Genomic DNA, 20,227 nt, shown 5'->3' with positions numbered 1-20,227 from the left:
AGCCTGGTGTGCAAAGCAGCTCGTTCTGAACCCCAGGAAGACCCCCCCCAAAACAGGTGGGCAGCCCCCAAATCATCCACCTTCCAGCAAGGGGGTCCTGGGCTTGGGAGGTTGACTGGGCATTGTTGTTACAGGCAAGGACTGGGGGGGGGGGGCAGCTTGTGAGGAGGGCAGAGGGGAAGGCCCCAAACACCTCCAAGGAACCAAAGGCTGCCCACCCCCTGCTTCTCCTGCCTGATAAAGTCTGCAATGAACCTGGCTTCTGTTATAGAGATGCCCTCTGCACGAGCGCAGAGGCACTGTTTTCATGCCGGTGCTCTGAGGTCCAGCGGGTGCTTTCTGGAAGGGTCCTGGCCTGGAGTGCCCAGGCCAGAGAGCCCTTCTGCCTTTGGCTGGGGCCAGGTTGTGAAAGCATCCCTCTGGGGCGGACCCTGGGGGTGGGGGCTCAGTGCCATGGAGACGGTGGTGGCGATGGCAGCACCCTCCATTTCCCTTGGTTTTTGCTGGCAGCTCCGTCTCTCTGCGCAGGAGGCCCTTCTGCGTGGCACTGCCTGCGCCCATTGCTGTTGTTCTGTGTGGCCAGGGAGCTCTGGGGGCAGAGCTCTGGGGGGAGCCATGCCAGCTGTTCTGCCCGCACCCCATTTCCCTCTCTCTTGCTAAGAAGGGCAGCCTGGGGGAGTGGAAGCTGTCAGGCAGGGAAGGCGGGTGGCACTTTCTGCGCCCGACCTGGGCGTGGAACTGCTCCGAAAGCCTTGCCCTGAGGCAGCGCAGCACCTGCGCTCTGCTGGCAGGTTGGCAAACCTGTAGCGCCACCTCCCCACCTGTGCTGCTTGGCAGGAGCTCTCGGGGAGCCTCAAAGGAAGGAAACGATTCCGGGTGAGAGATTGGCGTGCGACAAAGGGTGGGGGGTGGGGAGAGAGAGGATGGTTTCTGGGAAGGGCCACCTGCATCTGGGGGAGCTTGGGGTGTACTTGGGGGGGACCCCGTGAAGAGAAGGGCAGAGCCTGGACTGAGCATCCCTGGGTGGAAGAAGAAGGAAAGAGACATGCAGAAGCTGGCAGGATGAGAGTGAGGTTGCTGCTGCAGGGAATGGAAGCCACACAGGGAGCTTCCGCTGATGATCCATCAGGGCAGGGGGATTTCTGCCTCCCGCTACTATTCGGGAGCTGGTAAAAAGGTAAAGGTGCCCCTGACCGTCAGGTCCACTCACGGAGGACTCTGGGGTTGTGGCGCTCATCTCGCTTTACTGGCCGAGGGAGCCGGCGTTTGTCTGCAGTTTTTCTGGGTCATGTGGCCAGCAGGACTGAGCTGCTTCTGGCAAACCAGAGCAGCGCTGGGAGCTGGTAGGAGCCTCAAAAGTATGTCCACTCTGCTGCCAGGGGCAGGATGGGGCCTTGGCGGCAGCAGGAGAAACCAGGAAGAGGTGCCTTCTGTCTGTCTGTGGCCTGGCATTCATTGCTTGGTAGGAAGGGAGGAGCCTTGCAAGAGCCCCCCCCCCCCCTGAAAGGAGACATCTGGGACTGAGGGGACACCACTGGTTTCAGAGGCAGGGATCTTGTCAAGAGCTGGAAATGCCAGGTCAACCCACAGGTGCCAGCCTTATGCCAAGGACTCATCCAGCTCTGGCCTTCGATGCTGGAAGTCCAGGGGTGAGGGTGGTGTTGAACCCCACACCCATCCTGTATCCTTCTGTGGGTGTCCTTTTCCCTTCCAGACTCTCTACGCGGCATCCAGGTGCAGCCAAGGGCACTCCTCAAAGGCAGCCTCCTTGGGTGTCCTGGGTCTGTGTTCAAATCCTCCAGGCGCATTTTGCACCTGGCTCCTGGCCACTTGCAACCAAGTGAAGCTGCCTGAGGTCCAGGAGGGTGCCTGATGTCTCCACCGCCTGGAGGTGCATGCCTGCACCTTGGATCTTGACTATTTTCACACACTAGCAACACATCCTGTAGAATTCTATCCGTTCTATTTTATCTGCACAATCAGAATGAATTTCAGGAACCAAAATGCTTTTTCCGTGCAGCCTGAGCAGGAGAAGAGACCAATGTTATAGTGAATTGTTGCGGCTTGTCTTTGCTTCCCCCACCCAGCCTAGCTCACACTTGCGAAGAATATCCCTGTGTTATGCATGATCTGTGTCACCCTTAAGAAAAAGAGGTCAGTATAGGCCAATATATAGGTGGATTGTCCCTGGATCAAGGGACTGTCCTTCTTTAAGTTCTCAAAGCTCTTCACCCAACTCAACCTTGTCATATGAACTGGCTGGATGTTCAGTCACACTCAATCCATCATTTGGAAAATGACTTTAGAGAGCCATCTTGCCCAAAAATGGCAAGTAAGCATTCCGCTTTGCTGACTGTAACCTTGGTTCTCAGGTGCCATTGGGCGCCTAGCTGATATATTTGAGTTTCTAACACGGGTCCGGCAATGTTTAGATTGCTGTGGCCCAGATTTGGGGGGGGGGCACCTCAGCAGCTGGCTGGTCGAGTCCCTGGTGGCCCCGTTGGGGAGGCTGGGTGCTGAAGCCGGGGACTTGCCTGACCCACATGGTCCTCAGCCTTTAGGAATGGCCTTCCTTTGGCCTTGCCCCCAGTACCTGAAAAGCCCTGGCATTGCTACCTGTGCCATACCTGTTCACCAGGTGTGTGCCAGCGGTGATCAGGCCAGGAGGACCTTGGAGGAGCCCTGCAGGTGGGCCGGATCAAATTCCTCAAGTTGACTACAAGTTGCTTGGAGGAAGACTTTCTCTTGCCAGTTCTGGATCTCCGATTCGTTGGCGGCTCACGAAGCTGCATTGTGAGACAGGAAGAAAAACTTTGCACTGTGCCTAATTTTATAAACATCCGTCTTGTCGCTTCTTGTTCACATTTTCTTGCAAACGGAAAATCCCCCAATGCTGCAACTTTTCCCCAGAGGGGAGTTTCTGCATCCCCTTCTCCATCTTTTTCGGAACCTTCTCCAGCTGTGCGATATCCTCTTGGAGGAGAGGCAAACAGAACGGGGCGCAGGCCTCCCAAATCACATTATAGATGGCATGATGGCAGCTTTATTTCCGGTTCCTTTCCTAATGATCTCTAGCGTGGGGGATTTGGTGCTTCCAGTTTCACCTCACTGGTCACCCAACTCCAGACAATTTATGTACAAGTCAAAAAGCTCATGCCCTAATTCTGCTCTTTCTGAGGGCGCTTTCCACATCCCTCTGCGGGGAGCAGCCCCATTTGTCTCTGCTCCCCACTTCCAGTTCTCTAGCCAGCTTCTTCTTCAAAACGAGGAGGACCTCTCCTCTTGCCCCACGACCATCCAGCTTCCTCTGGAGTCTTTAGCGAAGATCTCCATTAACCAGGGGCCATTCCGATAGGTCAGCATCAACGTGGAGGTCCCAATAACAGGCTTGCCTTTCTTTGTTTTATCCTGGGTTCTTCCTGCATTGCAGGGGTTGGACTAGATGCCCTTGGGGTCCTTTCCGATTCTTGTTAGGCCTTGTTGAGGTGACTGTGTTGCTTTCAGGCCCTGTCAGCATCAGGGGGTGGAGGTCTCAGTGTCCTTGTGGTCTCACATATCCCCTAAGAGCTTCTTCTCTGGGAAAGAGACACCATAATGGAAAGTGAGTTTCTTCGCCTGATGTTTCCAACATAAAGGATGATACTTTCTGGTCTTCTTGTGGCGCCTCTTAGGAGTCATATTTTGCTTAGTCATTAACTGGATACACTTTCCCCTTCAGTTGATACAAAGTGAGACATTCTTGCTTTTAGTCCACCTGTCTTCCTATGGATCAAGGAAAGGGGCTCTTGCAGAACTTTTAAGCAGCTCTTTCAAATACAGTATATAATTTGGCAAAACTGTACAGATGGCCGGTGTTTCGTTTGCTTCTCTGTTTTGCTCCTGCTAGCAAAAGACAGATTCACACAGCTGAAACTTTTGGCTTTGTAGTTTAATCTTCCTAAGATCTCAGTTGAATTGAATATACAGCGGATGCTTGGGTCGTGAACGTGATCCGTGTGGGAGGCACGTTCGCAACCCGCAGCGCCGCTTCTGCACATGCATAGGTTGTGATTCGGCGCTTCTGTGCATGTGAGAAACCCAGTGAAACCCGGAAGTAACCCATTCCGGTACTTCCGGGTTCGGCACGGTTCGCAACCTGAAAACACGCAACCTGAAGCGTCTGTATGACTGTATTCGATATATTCCTGTGTGTGTGACAGGCAATTTTGTATGACAGTTAAGTTCTAGCAGAAGTTGCTTCAGTCCCTTCTGCAATTTGGGCTGGGGAGGAGAGCAAGGCTTGCAAGGGGTTCTTGCTCTCTGCCTCTGGGACATCCAGCCGTCCTGGGGCCCAGAAACAGGTTCTGCTCCTGTGCCCTTTCCCATTTAAGGGACTCAGCTAACCATGGGAAAGGGAACCCTATAACTGTAGAACTGTGGAGTTGGAAGGGACCCCAGCGGTCCTCTGGTCCACCCCCTGCAATGCAGGAATCTCAGCTCAAGCATCCCTGACGGATGGCTGTCCGATCTCCCAGGAAGGAGAGTCCATTCTGCTGCTGAATGGCTCTTTCCGCCAGAAAGTCCTTCCAGTTGTTTAGTCCGAAAAGCCTTTCTCATAGTTTGAATCCAGGCAGCAGAAAACCGGCTTGTTCCACCTTCACTGAAGAGACACTCAAGTCTGGATTTGCAAAGGAAAGCTTGGCTTGGAACAAATTGCCTTTTGCTTGGTGTCAGACAGTGGGCAGCTGGCTTAGTGGTCAACTCTGCTCTTCTCCACCCCCACCCCCCAAAAAGTGTATTGGGGGCAGAGGGCTGGTTTTTTGTTTGTTTGTTTGCACAGTCCCAGTATCTGCCCCACGGCCTCCCCATTCCATTCCAGATTTGTGGGCTGTGCCCCTTTGCTTGGGCTGCACAGTTCATTTGGGCTGCTTGCTGCTTGGGGGTCTCTGAAGATCCCCAGACTTTGGAGTCCTGGGGGGGAAGAGCTGAAGTGTGGGGTGGTCCTGCAGTGTGGCAGGGAGGCAGCACCGATTCCTGCAATGGCGGGGGCTGGACTAGATGTCTCTTGGAGTTCCCTTCCACCGCTACAATTCCATGATTCTGTGGGTCGCTCCCAGCCACACCCTCTTCTCGGGGCTCTTACGGCTAGGGTACGAAACACCCCACATTTTTCCTTCTGGGTTTTCTGTGGCTTTGGCTGTGCTTGGATCCTGCGGCAGCTGCCTTGTGCTTGTGCCTCAAGAGCTCCACTGACCCACAGGCAGCTCTGGGGGGCTGGAGTGTGGCAGATTCCAGGGCGTTGGCCCGTCTCTTGCAATTCATCTTGTGCCGGAGGCGACAAGTGTTCTGGGGGTGGGGACAGACACCCGCCCGTCCTCTGTGGCTCTGTCAAAGACAAGCTTCTAGTCTTCCCTTCCTTCCACCCTCCCACATGTTTCTTGGCCCCTCAGCCTTACCCATTTTTTGTGGGGTGGGCGGGCCCTGGCAACTCCCTCGTATCTCTTTTCCTAATCTCATAGGTCACCATTTATTGTGGAACGAGCACCATAGTATTATTATTCATTACTATTTATTAAATCTGTGCACCACCCTTAATCTGAAGACCACAGGGCGATTCACAACATGGAAATGCAAAGTGAGAAGCCAAAATGTGTGATAAGAACAAGAGCAAAAGCAAACCCCTCGCCCCCCCCCCCCAGAAACAGATTTAAAAGGCCAAAGAATGTTAATCAGCCAAGGTCTGGTTACAGAGAAATGTTTTCACCTGGCGCCTAAAGATTTGTAATGGTGGTGCTAGGCGAGCCTCCCTGGAGAGAGCATCCCACAGACGGGGAGCCACTGCAGAGGAGGCCCCGTTCTCGTGTTGCCACCCTCTGGACTTCACATGGAGGAGGCACACATAGAAGGGCCTCGGAAGGTGATCTCAGGGTCCGGGTGGGTTCATATGGAGAGAGGCAGTCCTTGAGGTATTGTGGTCCTGAGCCATTTAAGGCTTTAGAGGTCAAAACTTTGAATTGGGCCCAGAAACTAATCGGTAGCCAGTGCAGTCGGACCAGGATCGGTGTAACATGCTCAAACCGTCTTGCTCCGCTGAGCAACCTGGCGGCTGAATTCTGCACCAGCTGAAGTTTCCAAACCATAGTCAAAGACAGGCCTACGTAGAACGCATTGCAGTAATCTAACCTTGAGATTACCAGAGCACAGACAACAGTAGCTAGGCTCTCCCTGTCCAGATATGGGCATAGCTGGGCCACCAGCCAAAGCTGATGGAAGGCACTCTGGGCCACTGAGGCCACCTGAGCCTCGAGCGACAGCAAAGGATCCAGGAGGACCCCCAAGCTATGAGCCTGCTCCTTCAGGGGAAGCGTATCCCCATCAAAAGCAGGCCACCTCCCAGCCATCTGGTCTGAGGAACCACCCACTAACACAGCCTCAGTCGAATCTGGATTGAGCTTCAGTTTGTTGGCTCTCATCCAGTCCATTACTGAGGCAAGACTTCCAGCACTTCCACTGCCTCACCTGCAGGTGTCAAGGAGAGGTAGAGTTCTGTGTCATATTTCTGACAACGTCCCCCAAACCTCAGAATAACACAACTCAGGGGTTTCATGTACAGCGGACGCTCGGGTTGCGAACGTGATCCGTGTGGGATGCATGTTCACAACCCGCGTCTGCGCATGTGTGGGTTGTGATTTGGCGCTTCTGTGCATGCGCAAAGTGCAATTTAGTGCTTCTGTGCATGCACAACCTCTGAAACCCGGAAGTAACCTGTTCCGGTAATTCTGGGTTTCGGTGGTCTGTAACCCGAAAAAACACAACCTGAAGCAGCTGTAACCCGAGGTATGACTGTAGATGTTAAACATATAGGGGATAGAACTGAGTCCTCCAAAACCCCACACTGAAGGCTCCATGGGGCCAAAGAACACCCCCAAGCACCACCCTCTTGGAACAACCATCTGAGGAGGACCGGAACCACCACAAAACGGTTCCACCCACCCCTAGTCCAAAAGGATCCCATGGCTGATGGAATTGAAAGCCGCTGAGCAGTTGAGGAGAATTAACAGGGACAAATTTCCCCCCTCTCTCTCCCAACAGAGGTGGTCCTACAGGGAGACCAAAGCAGTTTCTGTGCTCAAACCAGGCCTAATTGCCGATTGAAACGGATCCAGAAAACCCGCTTCCTCCCAGAGCGCCTGGATCTGGTCTGCGACCACCCGCTCCAGGACCTAAGAATAGTAATTTAGGGGGTTCGCTTCGTTTTGCCGTTTGGTTTCCAAGCAACAGAAGACATTTCTGTCACGTTTTCAAAGATTCTTTCCTCTCAAACCAGGGGGGGGGGGGGGCGGTGCGAGGAGGGAGCTGCCGTCTGCTATCTGGGCTGCCGGGGGGTGGGGAGTGGGGGCTGCCTGGGGCTTCAGCACCCCTCTTCCTGGCAGCTGCCTCTGCTGGTCTTGAGTGCGAGTCCTTTGGGCTTACGGTCTTGCTCACGGGGCTAAATCCTGCACATTGGCCTGACCATAAGAACCATTACCACCTGGCAATGGAGGCCCAGGTTCAGAAGGACGTTCGCCCTCTGCCCACATGTGGGGGCCACCTTTCCCCTTCCCCACCCACCCATGGCACTCCCCACGGCGCCACGTGACACTCTGGGGCCGTGGTGCTTGCCACCACATGGCTTGTGCGCAGCAGACACATCCCGGCACTGGCGCAGCCGCTGCCTTAGAAAAATATAATTCTGGAGCTGAAGGGACCCCAGGGGTCATCTAGCCCAACCCGCTGCAATGAATGCAGAAATCTTTTTGCCTAACATGGGGCTCGAACCCACAACCCTGAGATTAAGAGTCTATGGGACCGCCTCTCCAGGTCTGCCCCACAGAGGACCTTAAGGTCCACAAATGACAACACCTTGAAGGTCCCACGTCTCAAGGTGGTTAGATTGGTCTCAACTAGGGCCAGGGCCTTTTCAGCACTGGCCCCGACGTGGTGGAACGCTCTGTCACAAGAGACTAAGACCCTGTAGGACTTGACATCTTTCCGCAGGGCCTGCAAGACGGAGCTGTTCCGCCTGGCCTTTGCTTTGAACTCGGTCTGACCCTTATGTTTCCCTCCCCTTATGGTCTTGATTTATCAGCTATTTTAAAATGAGCCTGCATTTTAAATTGCATTTTAACCTGTATTTTAAACCGCCCCCCATTATGTTTTTACTGTGATTTTATTGGTGTTAGACACCCTGAGTATTATTATTATTATGCTCCACCAACTGAGCTCCCTCTGCTTGGCTTCAGGCGTCTCTGCCGTGCGAGGCAGGGCTGATGCCACCCTCTCCAACTTCCCTCCTGCCAGGGAAGCCAAGGAGAGCCCGGCAGCTGGGCAGATGGTGCCAGTCCTGTTGCACACGAAAAGAGCAGCTGGCCCCCCTGCGTTTGCCTGGGCCCAGGTGCCTCTGGGTGGGCATCTTGCCATGTTGTGCCACCCTGGCCCACCCCTTGGGCTGGTCGCTGGGGCAGCTGGGCAGGGAGAGGGCAGGTGCTGATGGTGGGTGCCTGCTTGGAAGAGGCACATGCGAAATGTGTGATGCCCAGGGGCCTGCCCCAGTGCCAGGCGGGGGGGTGGAACTTTGCCTCCCTCCAGCAGATTCCCCCTTGCAGGTGACGGGGCCAAACTTCGCCCAAGAGATTTGGGGATGGGTGTGTTTGCGGTGGGGTCTGTCTGAGGGCATGGTTGCTCAGCCGGGAGGATTTGATTTAAATCAAATTGATTTAAATCACTAGTCAGTAAGACTTGATTTAAATCATCATTTTTTTACAGAAAGACTCATTCTTGCTGGTATAATCTTAATATTTGCAACCAGGTGAAGGTTTCATTTTTGGAATAATAAATTTTCAGAGCAGCTTTTACAGTTATATAAAAAAATACAGATTTGGTTATACTATTAGAAATACATAGACAATTGTGAAATTATTGTGAGGTTTAATAAGTTAACTGCTTATATTTGGACAACTTTTCTGCTGTACTTTAATGGAAAGAGAAAAATAATCATTTCCTTAGTAACAATTTAAACAATTTATTTAACTAAAACAATAACATTAACTGATGTGGTTAAATTTTTTTAAGAAACAAAAACAAATCTTAGACTGAGTTTTAGCACACACGAAAAACTTAAAACAAAACCTTATTTCCTGATGAATAGCCTTTGGACTATAATGTAATTTAAATAGAAAACTTATCTTTAGAAAGGTTTTTCCTCCAAAAGCATTTTGTTTTAAAAATCCAATTTAAATTTTAAAAAATCTGATTAAATTTGTTAAAAACCATAGATTTTTATCCACCCTGTTGCTCAGATATTTGGGGTCTTGCAGGGCCCCCCAAATCCTGTTCTTTGAAAATGTTACTGCACTGAACCTGTTGTGGCTCCGTGATTCCTACCCCCCACCCAATGCTAAGAAGTCAGGAATTTGCCCCCAGGTCCCTAGAAAACTCGCCTGCTCCCAGCCTGGAAGCACCCCCAAATCAGAGTTGGCATATAGAATTGTAGAAATTGGGGGATCCCAAAGGTCATCTGGTCCAACCCTCTGCAATGCATGAAGCACAGCAAAAAGGGCGCTGGGTGTGCCCCCCCCGCCTGCAAATAATGTGATTTTCGAGATGGATCTCCATTTTATGCCCGTCTGTAACTTGTCAAAGAAATGAAGACTTGGCAGAAGAGGTTTGCCTTACGAGAGAGAGCTCAGCTCTAAGAATCAGGGAATTGAGGTGTTTTGAGAGGGGATTGATGCTTTTGAATTCTGGTGCTGGAGGAGACTCTTGAGAGTCCCATGGACTGCAAGAAGATCCAACCTCTCCATTCTGAAGGAAATCAGCCCTGAGTGCTCACTGGAAGGACAGATCCTGAAGCTGAGGCTCCAATACTTTGGCCACCTCATGAGAAGAGAAGACTCCCTGGAAAAGACCCTGATGCTGGGAAAGATGGAGGGCACAAGGAGAAGGGGACGACAGAGGACGAGACAGTGTTCTTGAAGCTACCAGCATGAGTTTGACCAAACTGCGGGAGGCAGTGGAAGGCAGGAGTGCCTGGCGTGCTCTGGTCCAGGGGGTCACGAAGAGCCGGACACGACTAAACGACTCAACAACAACAACAAGAGAGGGGATTTTGGGTGGTGGATTTTTACAAAAAGGGAGCCTTGTTTTGGAGAGAGAACTGGAAGAGGGAGTGGCGGCTGTCAGGCCTCCAGGATGCGACACCAAATACAACGTTGAACTAGTTACAAATGGAATCGCGGAGGCAACAATTTGAGTTTCCTGAAAAATGCAGAAGTCCTTTGGCTGGCGAGGGGCAAAGGGAGGTTGCTGCCTGCTTCGCCCATCTTCCCCGCCTCGTCCCCACAGCAGTCCTGCGAGGCAGGCCAGGCTGGAAAAGGGGGCTGGCTGAAGCCCACTTGGGGTGGGGGGCTTCCTGCCTTCCCTGGGGGTCCCACTTCCTCCAGGCTCCCTTTCCAGCTCTGCTCCATGGGGCGGTCGAAGGGCTCCTGCTGTGAGGAAAGGGCCTGAACTGCCCGTTGTCACTGCCCTCCAGGCCTTGGCAAGCCATGGGGCAGCTGCTTCCCTCCCCTCCGGCAGCTGGGGTGGGGGCTGGGTCACCAGCTGACTGGCAGGGTGGGGGCGGACGAGGAATCTCTGCCCTCTGACTCACAGGCTGGCACTGCCCTCGGCCGCTGTTTCGTCCGGGCTGCCTGGCATGCTCTGTGGCTGCCGCTGAATGCCAGTGCCGTCAGAAGGTTCTTCCTTTTCTCCCAACCAGATGCCTCAAATGGAAATCACCATCAGGATTCGAACTCAAGTCCAAACCCTCCAGGGGTTTCCAGCAACTGGGATTCAGAATCCTTGCTGCCTCTGACTGTGGAGGCAGAACAGAGCCAGCTATGGATATCTGTATCCATGAATTCCTCTAATATTCTCTTAAAGCTACCCCTATCTCTTGTGGCAGGGAGTTCCACAGGTTAACTTTATTGCACCCACCCTGAATCTCCTCATTCAACATCACTGAAGGTCCACAAGTTCTCCACGCTTTACAATACAGCCACACCTTGGTTTTCGAATGTTTTGGCTCCTGAACGCCACAAACCCGGAAGTGAGTGTTCCGGTTTGCCAACTAGTTTTGGAAGCCGAATGTATGATGTGGCTTCCGCAGCTTCTGATTGGCTGCAGGAGTTTCCTGCAGCCAATCAGAAGCCGTGCTTTAGTTTCTAAACGTTTTGGAAGTCAAACAGACTTCTGGAACGGATTCTGTTCAGCTTCCAAGGTACGACTGTAATTTATTAGAGTTGTGGGTTTGAGCCCCCCCATTGGGCAAAAGATTCCTGCATGGCGGGGGGCTGGACTAGATTACCCTGTGTGGTCCCTTCGAACTCTCCAATTCTATGATTCTAACATGTCACTTCTCACGAGCCTCTTCTCTGAACTGAAACTCTGCAGCATTTCTTTCTAAGGGAGTCGCTCCCTCCCCTCAATTATTTGGGCGTCCCTTTTCTGAATGTTTTCAAACTCTACAATATTATAGTATTATTCCAAATGTGGTTGCGCCCTGGATTTGTATAAGGGGAACATGATATTGCCACCTGGCCCCACCCCCTGCAATGCAAAAATCACAGCTGAAAGCTCCTCCCTTTCAGGATCTGGAAATAAAGAGATTAATCTCAATTTTATGCCTGTCCAAAAACAGGGAAAAGGAAGGGGGAGTATTGGCATAATAATAATAATAATAATAATAATAATAATAATAATAATAATTTATTTTTTTATACCCTGCCCATCTGGCTGGGTTTCCCCAGCCATTCTGGGCGGCTTCCAACACAATATTAAAATACAATATTAAAAAGAGGTTCACCTTCAGAAAGAGAGTGACCTGGCTCTCAGAATTAGGAAACAGAGGTGTTTTGAGAGAGGATTCTGCATCTGGGGGATCAGCTGTGAGGAGTTTTGTATTGCACGGGGTTGGACTAGATGATCCTTGGGTCCCTTCTGGCCCTGAAGTTCCATGATTCTTTGAGTTCTTTGGAGTCACCCCAATGGATTCTGCCAAGCTGCCGAATTTCTTGAGGTTCCCTCCTAGGAGTGCCCTTCTGGGCATGTCTTGCCCACCTCCCTGGCGCCGCCTGCCTGACCCTGCCTGTCTCAGAGCAGCAGGAAGGAAGGCAGGAAGTTCTGCGGGCAGCGCCAGGAAGTTGTTGGGCTGGGCAGGTGGTTGTGGGCGGCTTCTTGCGGCTTCCGCCTGGGTTTCCCCAGTGGTGGCTCCCTGGGGGGGCCGGAGGACTCCTCCCTCCCTCTTCCTTCCTTGGCTATGTGTGGACAAAGGCAATACAAGGAGAGCCTTCAGCTGGATCCGGCCAGTGAACCCTCCAGCCTCTTCTCACAGCAGCCAACCAAATGCCTCCAAATGCCTTTCCCCACTCTTGTTCTCTGCCATTTCAAGGTAGACCGGCTCACTCCATGGAGGCTCGATTTGGGAATCCAAGGAGAGCCTGCTGCATCAGAGTAGTGGCCAGCCAGACGCCCCAAGGTAGAGAGGAACGTAAGAGCTCTCTCCCAACCCACAATTTCCAGCAACTGGGGTTCTCCCCCCCCCCCCAATGGATATATTTATTTGGTTTTTCAGATTATAACTTTACAGTCACATATCAAACATATAAATAAAGAGTCCCAGGAATCTCCCAGACGTCCCTCCTCCTCCCCTTTGTGGGTCCTGTTGTTGTTGTTTAGTCGTTTAGTCACGTCTGCCTCTTCGTGACCCCCTGGACCAGAGCACGCCAGGCCCTCCTGTCTTCCACTGCCTCCCGCAGTTTGGTCAAACTCATGTTCGTAGCTTTGAGAACACTGTCCAGCCATCTCGTCCTCTGTCATCCCCTTCTCCTTGCACCCTCCATCTTTCCCAACATCAGGGTCTTTTCCAGGGAGTCTTCTCTTCTCATGAGGTGGCCAAAGTATTGGAGCCTCAGCTTCAGGATCTGTCCTTCCAGTGAGCACTCAGGGCTGATTTCCTTCAGAATGGAGAGGTTGGATCTTCTTGCAGTCCATTGGACTATCAAGAGTCTCCTCCAGCACCATAATTCAAAAGCGTCAATTCTTTGGCGATCAGCCTTCTTTATGGTCCAGCTCTCACTTCCATACATCACTACTGGGAAAACCATGGCTTTAACTATGCAGACCATTGTTGGCAAGGTGGTGTCTCTGCTTTTTAAGATGCTGTCTAGGTTTGTCATTGCATGGGTCCTACTGTTAATCATCTCCTCCTGCACCTTTTATGATAATTCAAATCTTTTACCTCTCCATTGTGTCCAAATTTCACCTTTAAACTACGGGTGGTATTCCAATCCTACTAAAGGTTTTAACTGTTTGCAATGGTTTTTATGATAGGTTATAAATTTTCCCCATTCCTTATTGAAATTTTGGTCTTCCTGATTTCTGATTCTTCCGGTCATTTCGGCCATTTCTGCATAATCCATCCACTTGATCTGCCTGCCTTCTCTGGTCGGGACTTCATCTTCTTTCCATCTCTGGGCTAATAACATCCGCGCAGCCGTGGTCGTGAACATAAATAGTCTTTTCTGCTCCCTTGGGATTTCAGCACCTAGAATTCCTCCAAGGAAGGCTTTGGGGGTTTTCTTCAAGAAAAGGTTGTTTTCAACATTTTTTTCAGCAACTGGGATTCGGAAGCGTTGCTGCCCCCTGGCAGAGCCGTGCCAGGATGCTTAAGAGCCACTGCCAGCTCTCTCCTCCTCCATGAATCTTGTCTAATCCTCTTTTAAAGTCCTCCAAGTTGATGGCCATCTCTGCCCCAAGTGGCAGGGAGTTCCACAGTTTGTGTGCTGCATGAAGAAGGGCTTCCTTTTCTCTGTCCTGACCAGGCTGGTCAGGCTTCGAAGCTCCTCACCCAAGAGCAGGTTGTCCTGAAGTCCTGTGCCCAGTTCTGGGCTCCACCATTTCAGAAGGATATGGACAAGGGATGTTTCAGCTGAGATTCCTGCCTTGCAGGGGGTTGAACTAGATGACCCCTGGGGTTCCCTTCCAGCTCTCGTATTCTCTTACTCTGTGGCAAGCTGGAGTGTGCGCAGAGGATCTGGAAAGCAAGCCTGGTGAGGAACGATGAAGGAGCTGGGTATGGTTGAGCCTGGAAAAGAGGGGACTGAGATGAGATACGAGAGCCACCTTCAAATATATTAATGGAAGAGGGAGCATGCTTGTTTTCTCCTGCTCCGGAGGGCAGGACTCGAACCCACGGCTTCCAACAACAAGAAAGGAGATTGCAAGTAAACATTAAGGCAGTGAGAGCTGTTTGGCAGTGGAACAGACTCCCCTGGAGTCTCCTTCATTTTGCGTTTTTCAATAGAGGCTGGATGGCCGTCTGTCCTGGATGTTTTAGGTGTGATTCCTGCGTTGCCGGGGGTTGGGACAGATGACCCCTGGGGTCCCAACTCTGTAATTCTCCGATTCATCTACTCCCCACCACCCACCGGGTCCTTGGTTGCTCTTGAAGGCCTGCTGGCTCAACACAGCCCCAACATAGATCTGCCTCCCCAGCCGAGTCCTCTTCCCACGGAGCGTCCCCCTTTCCTTGCCAAAGGCGAGAGGACGCTTCCCAGTCCTGCAGCTGGAAGTGGGAATTGGCAAAGCCTTTTGGCCAGGGAGCCCAGAGCCTCTTTGGCTTCTGCCATTGCCTAGGAAACCCAGCGAGGGAGGTCTCCATCTTGTGGAGGGAGAAGAGCAGATTCATAGAATTGAAGAGCAGAAAGGGATCCCCGAGGGTCATCTAGCCCAACCCCGGCAAGGGGAAGGGTAGCCTGTGGAGTGTGGGGGGTCTCTCTCGTGTGTGGGGAGCCCCACCTTGAACCCGCTCCTGGGCCAGGTGTCCAGTGAAGCTGGAAGATTCAGGACAAACAAAAGGAAGTTCTTCATGCAGTGCAGAGTTAAACGGTGGAACTCACTGCCACAAGGAGGCAGGGATGGCTTTAAAAGAGGATTGGGCAAATTCAGGGAGGAGGAAAGGGCTATTGGCTCTGCCCTCCACAGCTGGAGGCAGCAGTGCTTCCGAATACCAGTTGCTGGAAGCCGCAGGAGGGGAGAAGGAGGCTCTTGTGTTCGAGTCCTGCTTGTGGGTTCCCCATAAGAGGCATCTGGGGGGAAACTGTGAAAAGAGGAGGCTGGACGAGATGAGCCATGGCCTAATCTGGCAGACTCTGCTTGTGTTCTTCGTGACATCCTCAACTGGCCTTCTTAGCTTCCTGGCTGATTTCTTAAGAGAAATCTGGGTCTTGGGTGCGGATCCATCGCAGTTTGTGCCAGGAGAGCTGCCCTGCCCTCATGGCGCTTCCTGCAGCCCCCTCCTCCCCAAACCAGCAGGCTTTTACCCCACAGATTGGCTGCCCCCAAGGTTCCTGGATTCCGGCTTGCATTTTTCTACCTGGCAGGAGAGCCAGAGGCAGGCCAGGCCCTGCAGCCTTCGCAGGATCGGTGCCTTGCTGACCCGCAGAGTCTGCCAGAGTCTCTCGCCCGCCTGAGCTGCTGCACATCTGGCCAGCAAGCTCACAGCTGGAGAGGAAGCTTGCCTGACCTTCTCTGCCCGCCTGCCAGGCTCCCCAGGGGTCAGAAGCAAAAGGCAAACCCGCTGAGCGGGGGGGAGGGGGCGAGGGGACGTGTGTGCCCATCTGGCAGTGCCAACCGGGGCTTAAGATCTCTGTCCTGCGGTGACCTTCCTCTCCATCGCTAGTGCAGCCAAGAGCAGGGCGGGACCAGGCGGGCAGGGCTGGAGAAATCCCAGGCCCAACACACACATCAAGATTTGCAATATGTTGCCAGGTCACAATACGGACTTCAAACTGGTTTTGGATTATATATCTATATATTTCTTAACTTTCCCACTTGAGCCCAGTTCCTTGGGATGCAAAGTATTTTCCAGCTCTGCCCAGAACCTGCTCTGTCTCCTTGAATAATAATAATAATAATAATAATAATAATAATAATAATAATAATAATAATAATTTATTTATACCCCGCCCATCTGGCTGAGTTTCCCCAGCCACTCTGGGCGGCTCCCAATCAAGTGTTAAAAACAATACAGCATTAAGTATTAAAAACTTCCCTAAACAGGGAGGCAGGTTTGGTGATAAAGTATCTGACTGGGACAGGGGATAATAATAGAATCCTAGAATGGCCGACTTTGAAGGGACCCCTGAGGATCATCTATTCCAACCCAATCTCAACTCAAGTATCCTTGACAGGTGGCCATCCAACCGGTGCTTAAAAACCTCCAGCCAAGGACAGACCATCTCTTTCAGAGGGATTCTGTTCCACAGTCAAATGTGCAGCCTTGGGATATAAAACATTTTCCAGCTCTGCACAGAACCTGGTTCTTAAGTCCTGTGCTGAATGAGCTGGTGCAGATTTAAAATCTCACTATAAAGCATCTGTCTGGGAGACCTGGCCTCAAACCTCCCACTTTCTGTACACTGCAGTTTTATGTTGTGAACCACCCAGAGGTCTACAGATGAAGGGGGGGGGGGACATGGAAGGGTGTGCAGGGAACTGGGGGCTCTTTTGCCTTTCTTGTATTTTCCTGTGCTGCAACACTCCCTAGAACCTAGAATCACAAGTTAGTAAAGGCTGTAGTAACAACCACAACAGCGAAACTTCCAGGAGCCCAGGAATTCCATAGCCTTGCCTTCCTCGTCTTGGCACCCTCCAAGATGGACTACAAATCCCATCATCCCCAGTCCAGTGTGACGGTGCTCCCACCCGCTGCCCCACCCCCATGGAGCTGTGCCAGCAGGGGCTGCTGGGAGTTGTAGTCCAAACCAGCTGCAGTGATCCACTGTTTAGCCAGGTTGCAAAAGGCAGGTGGCAAATGGCTTAAGGGAACGACGGCCGTGACGCTTCATCCGCCAGGAGGAACACATTAAACAGCTGCTCCTGTTCCGGCAGCAAAACGGGACTCTTTCTCTTGACACTTGTTCTGCAAATGGGAAGGAAGCGCCTTTGGCATCTTGCCGGAGGCTCAGTTTCCTGATTTCCAAGTGAGACGGAGGCTCAGTCTGTGGCCTCTGCAGAAACAAGGAGGCTGCAGCAGAAGTTCTCCAGGAGAGGACACAATGTCCCCTTTGAGGCTCCGAAAGGGCTCTGGTGGGCGCCAGCTCTGGCAGCTTCCCTGCTTGCCTGCCTCAGGATAAATGCCACCCGGATCCCAAAGGGCTGGTCCTTGTCATCTGCATCCATTAAGGAAGGAGACAAATGAGCCTCCGGCCAAGTTCAGTGGTGCAGCCTGTATCATCCGAAATATTGTGCATCCCTGCAGAAGAGCAGGTGGGATTTAGAGACTCGGCTGAGCAGCCCCAAATTCTGCTAAGTGTTATTAATAAACCCGCCTGGGGTTCCAGGCAGGCTCTGCCTGTTCAGCTACTGCCTGCAGAGGCTTTTGGGTCTCAATGCCCGGCTGGCCTTGCCCTGCAGAGAGGATGCCAGGACCGGGGGGGGGGGGGCAAGGGCAAACGCCTGCCGGACTCCTCCCTTCAGCAGCAGGGGAGATGCCAGCAAGCAGGGAGGTGGATTTGGGTCGCCTTTGGGGTTGCGATATCATGCAGACCTGCAGGGAGCAAAATGTTTTCCGGTCGCTGTTCAGGCGGACAGCTTTCCCCCTCCTTGCCGTTTTGTATTTGAACGGGAGCTGCTCTTCAGCCTCGTTTCCAAGAGCAACGGACACAGCCTGAGAATCGGAAGAAATGCCACGCAAGGTCAGGGACAAATGGCTGCAGGTAGAAGCCCAATGCCACAGGGAAACGGCTCGATGGAAGTAATAATAATATTAATAATAATAATAATAATAATAATAATAATAATAATAATACATTTAATTTACTGTATTTTTCACGCCATAAGACGCACCTGACCATAAGACGCATCTAGTTTTCAGAGAGGGAAAACAAGAGAAAAATAATATCCACGAAACAGTGGATGTATGATTTTTGTGGTTCATGCTGTGGCCACAGACATGTGATTTGACGGTGAGTTTTGGGTAGCCCAGTGCAAAAATCCTGAGGATCCATGTGGATCTGTGCTTTGTAACCACGTTTTTGCACCATTGCAGCCCCACGAAACAATGGATGCGTGATTTTTGGGTGCCATGGACATGCTATGTGATCTGAGGGTGAATTTGGGGTGACCCAATGTAGAAATCCTCAGGATCCATGGGCTTTTACCTCCCCCCTCCCAGGCAGCCTCCTTTATCGCTAGAGTCCCTTATCTCCCTCCCGATCGCTTGCTGATCAGCTGCTCAGCAGTTTCGTTTCAACACCCCCTTCCTTCTTTCTAAAAAAAAAGAAAAAAGCACGATCTGCTTTTCTCCCCTGGGCAATTCGGCTCCAGGGACCACACACTTGCTCCATAAGACACACAGACATTTCCCACAGTGTGTCTTACAGAGCGAAAAATACAGTATACCCTGCCCTCCCAAGCCAGAGCTGGGCTCAAGGCGGCTAACATCAGTAAAATTAAAATAAAAACATAATAGGGGAAAAAACACCAATTTAAAATACAGGTTAAAATGAAATTTAAAATGCAGCCTCATTTTAAAAGTAGCCCATAGATCACAACTGTAAGGGGAGGGAAACATAAGGGTCAGACTGAGTCCAAACCAAAGGCCAGGCGGAACAGCTCTGTCTTGCAGGCCCTGCGGAAAGATGTCAAGTTCTGCAGGGCCCTGGTCTCTTGGGACAGAGCGTTCCACCACGTCGGGGCCAGTACTGAAAAGACCCTGGCCTTAGTTGAGACCAATCTAACCACCTTGTGACTTGGAACCTCCAAAGTGTTGTCATTTGTGGACCTTAAGGTCCTCTGTAGGGCAGACCAGGAGAGGCGGTCCCGTGGAAGTGGAATGGCGCCGGAAACGGACTCTGCCAATTTCTTGGGCAAACTGGGGACAGAAAGGGAATGAAGTCAGTGCCAGGGAAGCCTCTCTGGGAAGGGCCCAGGAACGCAGCGTGTTCATGTCTAAACTGGCATAGCATCCCCCCATGGGCAACTATTTTTCCTGTGTGTCCTTTTGCGCTAACTGCAGCTCCCCAGAGTTCTGCAGCAGAGGCCCCAGAGCCAGCGCCTTGCAGTAGTCTAGAGGAGGCGCAGCCCAACAAGCAGTGTGGACCTCAGGGGTCGCTTGTCACCTGTCTGAATTTGGTTACCTTCGTTTGAAGGCCATCCCAGACTCAGAAGGGGGGGGGGGCATAAGGAAGAACTAAGAACAAAGACTTAGCACATTGTTCTGCCTTTTCTTGCAATTACCTGCTCGCTGCTTCCACTCTCCTGCTCCTTCCTGCCCCTGACTCTTGGCTCTGGGCCCCCAGGAGCCAGTCTAAATCCCTCTCTTGTTGAAAGGCCTGGGGTGCCCCTGCCAGCCCCTTCGCCGCCTCTGCAAATATCTTTTCGTCTGCCTACAGGGAGGAAGGCAAACCTGGGTGCCAGGTGCCCTGCAAGCCTTCCCCCCCACCTGCCCCCCCGTGCTTGGATCTCCAGGTGAACCCCCCCTTCCCTGGACTCCCCCCCAGCCTTCTTCACAGAGTCCTCCTCTCTTTGCCCACCCATCAAACGGGGTTCTGACTTGATGGCCCAGCTGTGGGCTTGCCCCCCCCCAACAAGCCACAGCTAGCTGAGCTGGGTGACCCAGATGAGGTGACTCAGCAGCCCAAGCAAAAGGGGGGGGGGAGATATTTACAAATAACGCCCCCAGCACACTTTTGCAGGCTGAGTCAGGTGTCTGAGCAGTCTCTGCAAGCGGGGAGGAGGGGGGAAGCCTCAAATAGGTCACAGACTCGCCCACGTATCCCAGCCCCTTTTGTCTCATATGCCAGCCCTGTTCAATGACCCCCCCCCACTTTGCTTGCTTGCTTGCTCCCGGGAAACAGAGAGCCCTCCCGTTCTGGAAAGGCCTTGCACCGCATCCTGACAGCCCCGGGGACAAGGGTCTGGGTCATGTGGAGCAGCCTCCCTGGTTCACGGCTGAGGGTTGTCCCATTGCCACCATCCCCACGGAGGAGGCTGAGAGAGGAGCTCTTGCTGGTGGCCATGCAATGATGTAGACCTTCATAAGTACCTGGTGGATAGGGCCCGCCCAACCCAGCCCCCTGTTCCCACAACAGCCAGCAAGTTGCCCCAAGGGAAACCCCCAACTGGGTTCAAGTCTTCTCCCCTCCTGTGGTTTTCGTAAGAACATAGC

At 52.3% G+C, this 20,227-nt stretch overlaps 2 protein-coding genes across 2 annotated transcripts in view; one reads left to right on the top strand and one right to left on the bottom strand.

The window, feature by feature from the left end:
- The window catches only part of LOC310660898 (uncharacterized protein), a 561,482-nt gene that overhangs the window by 240,157 nt on the left and 301,098 nt on the right, over positions 1-20,227 (bottom strand). The gene's annotated exons all lie outside the window — the stretch shown is intronic.
- Positions 1-20,227, top strand: part of AGAP3 (ArfGAP with GTPase domain, ankyrin repeat and PH domain 3) — a 100,006-nt gene that overhangs the window by 1,018 nt on the left and 78,761 nt on the right. The window lies entirely within an intron of this gene.

This window comes from Podarcis tiliguerta (genome assembly GCF_965153285.1).
Source record: "Podarcis tiliguerta genome assembly, chromosome: 12".
NCBI classification, from domain to species: domain Eukaryota; kingdom Metazoa; phylum Chordata; class Lepidosauria; order Squamata; family Lacertidae; genus Podarcis; species Podarcis tiliguerta.
The sequence above is the reverse complement of the archived record's forward strand: the minus strand, read 5'-3'. Positions and strand labels throughout refer to the sequence as shown.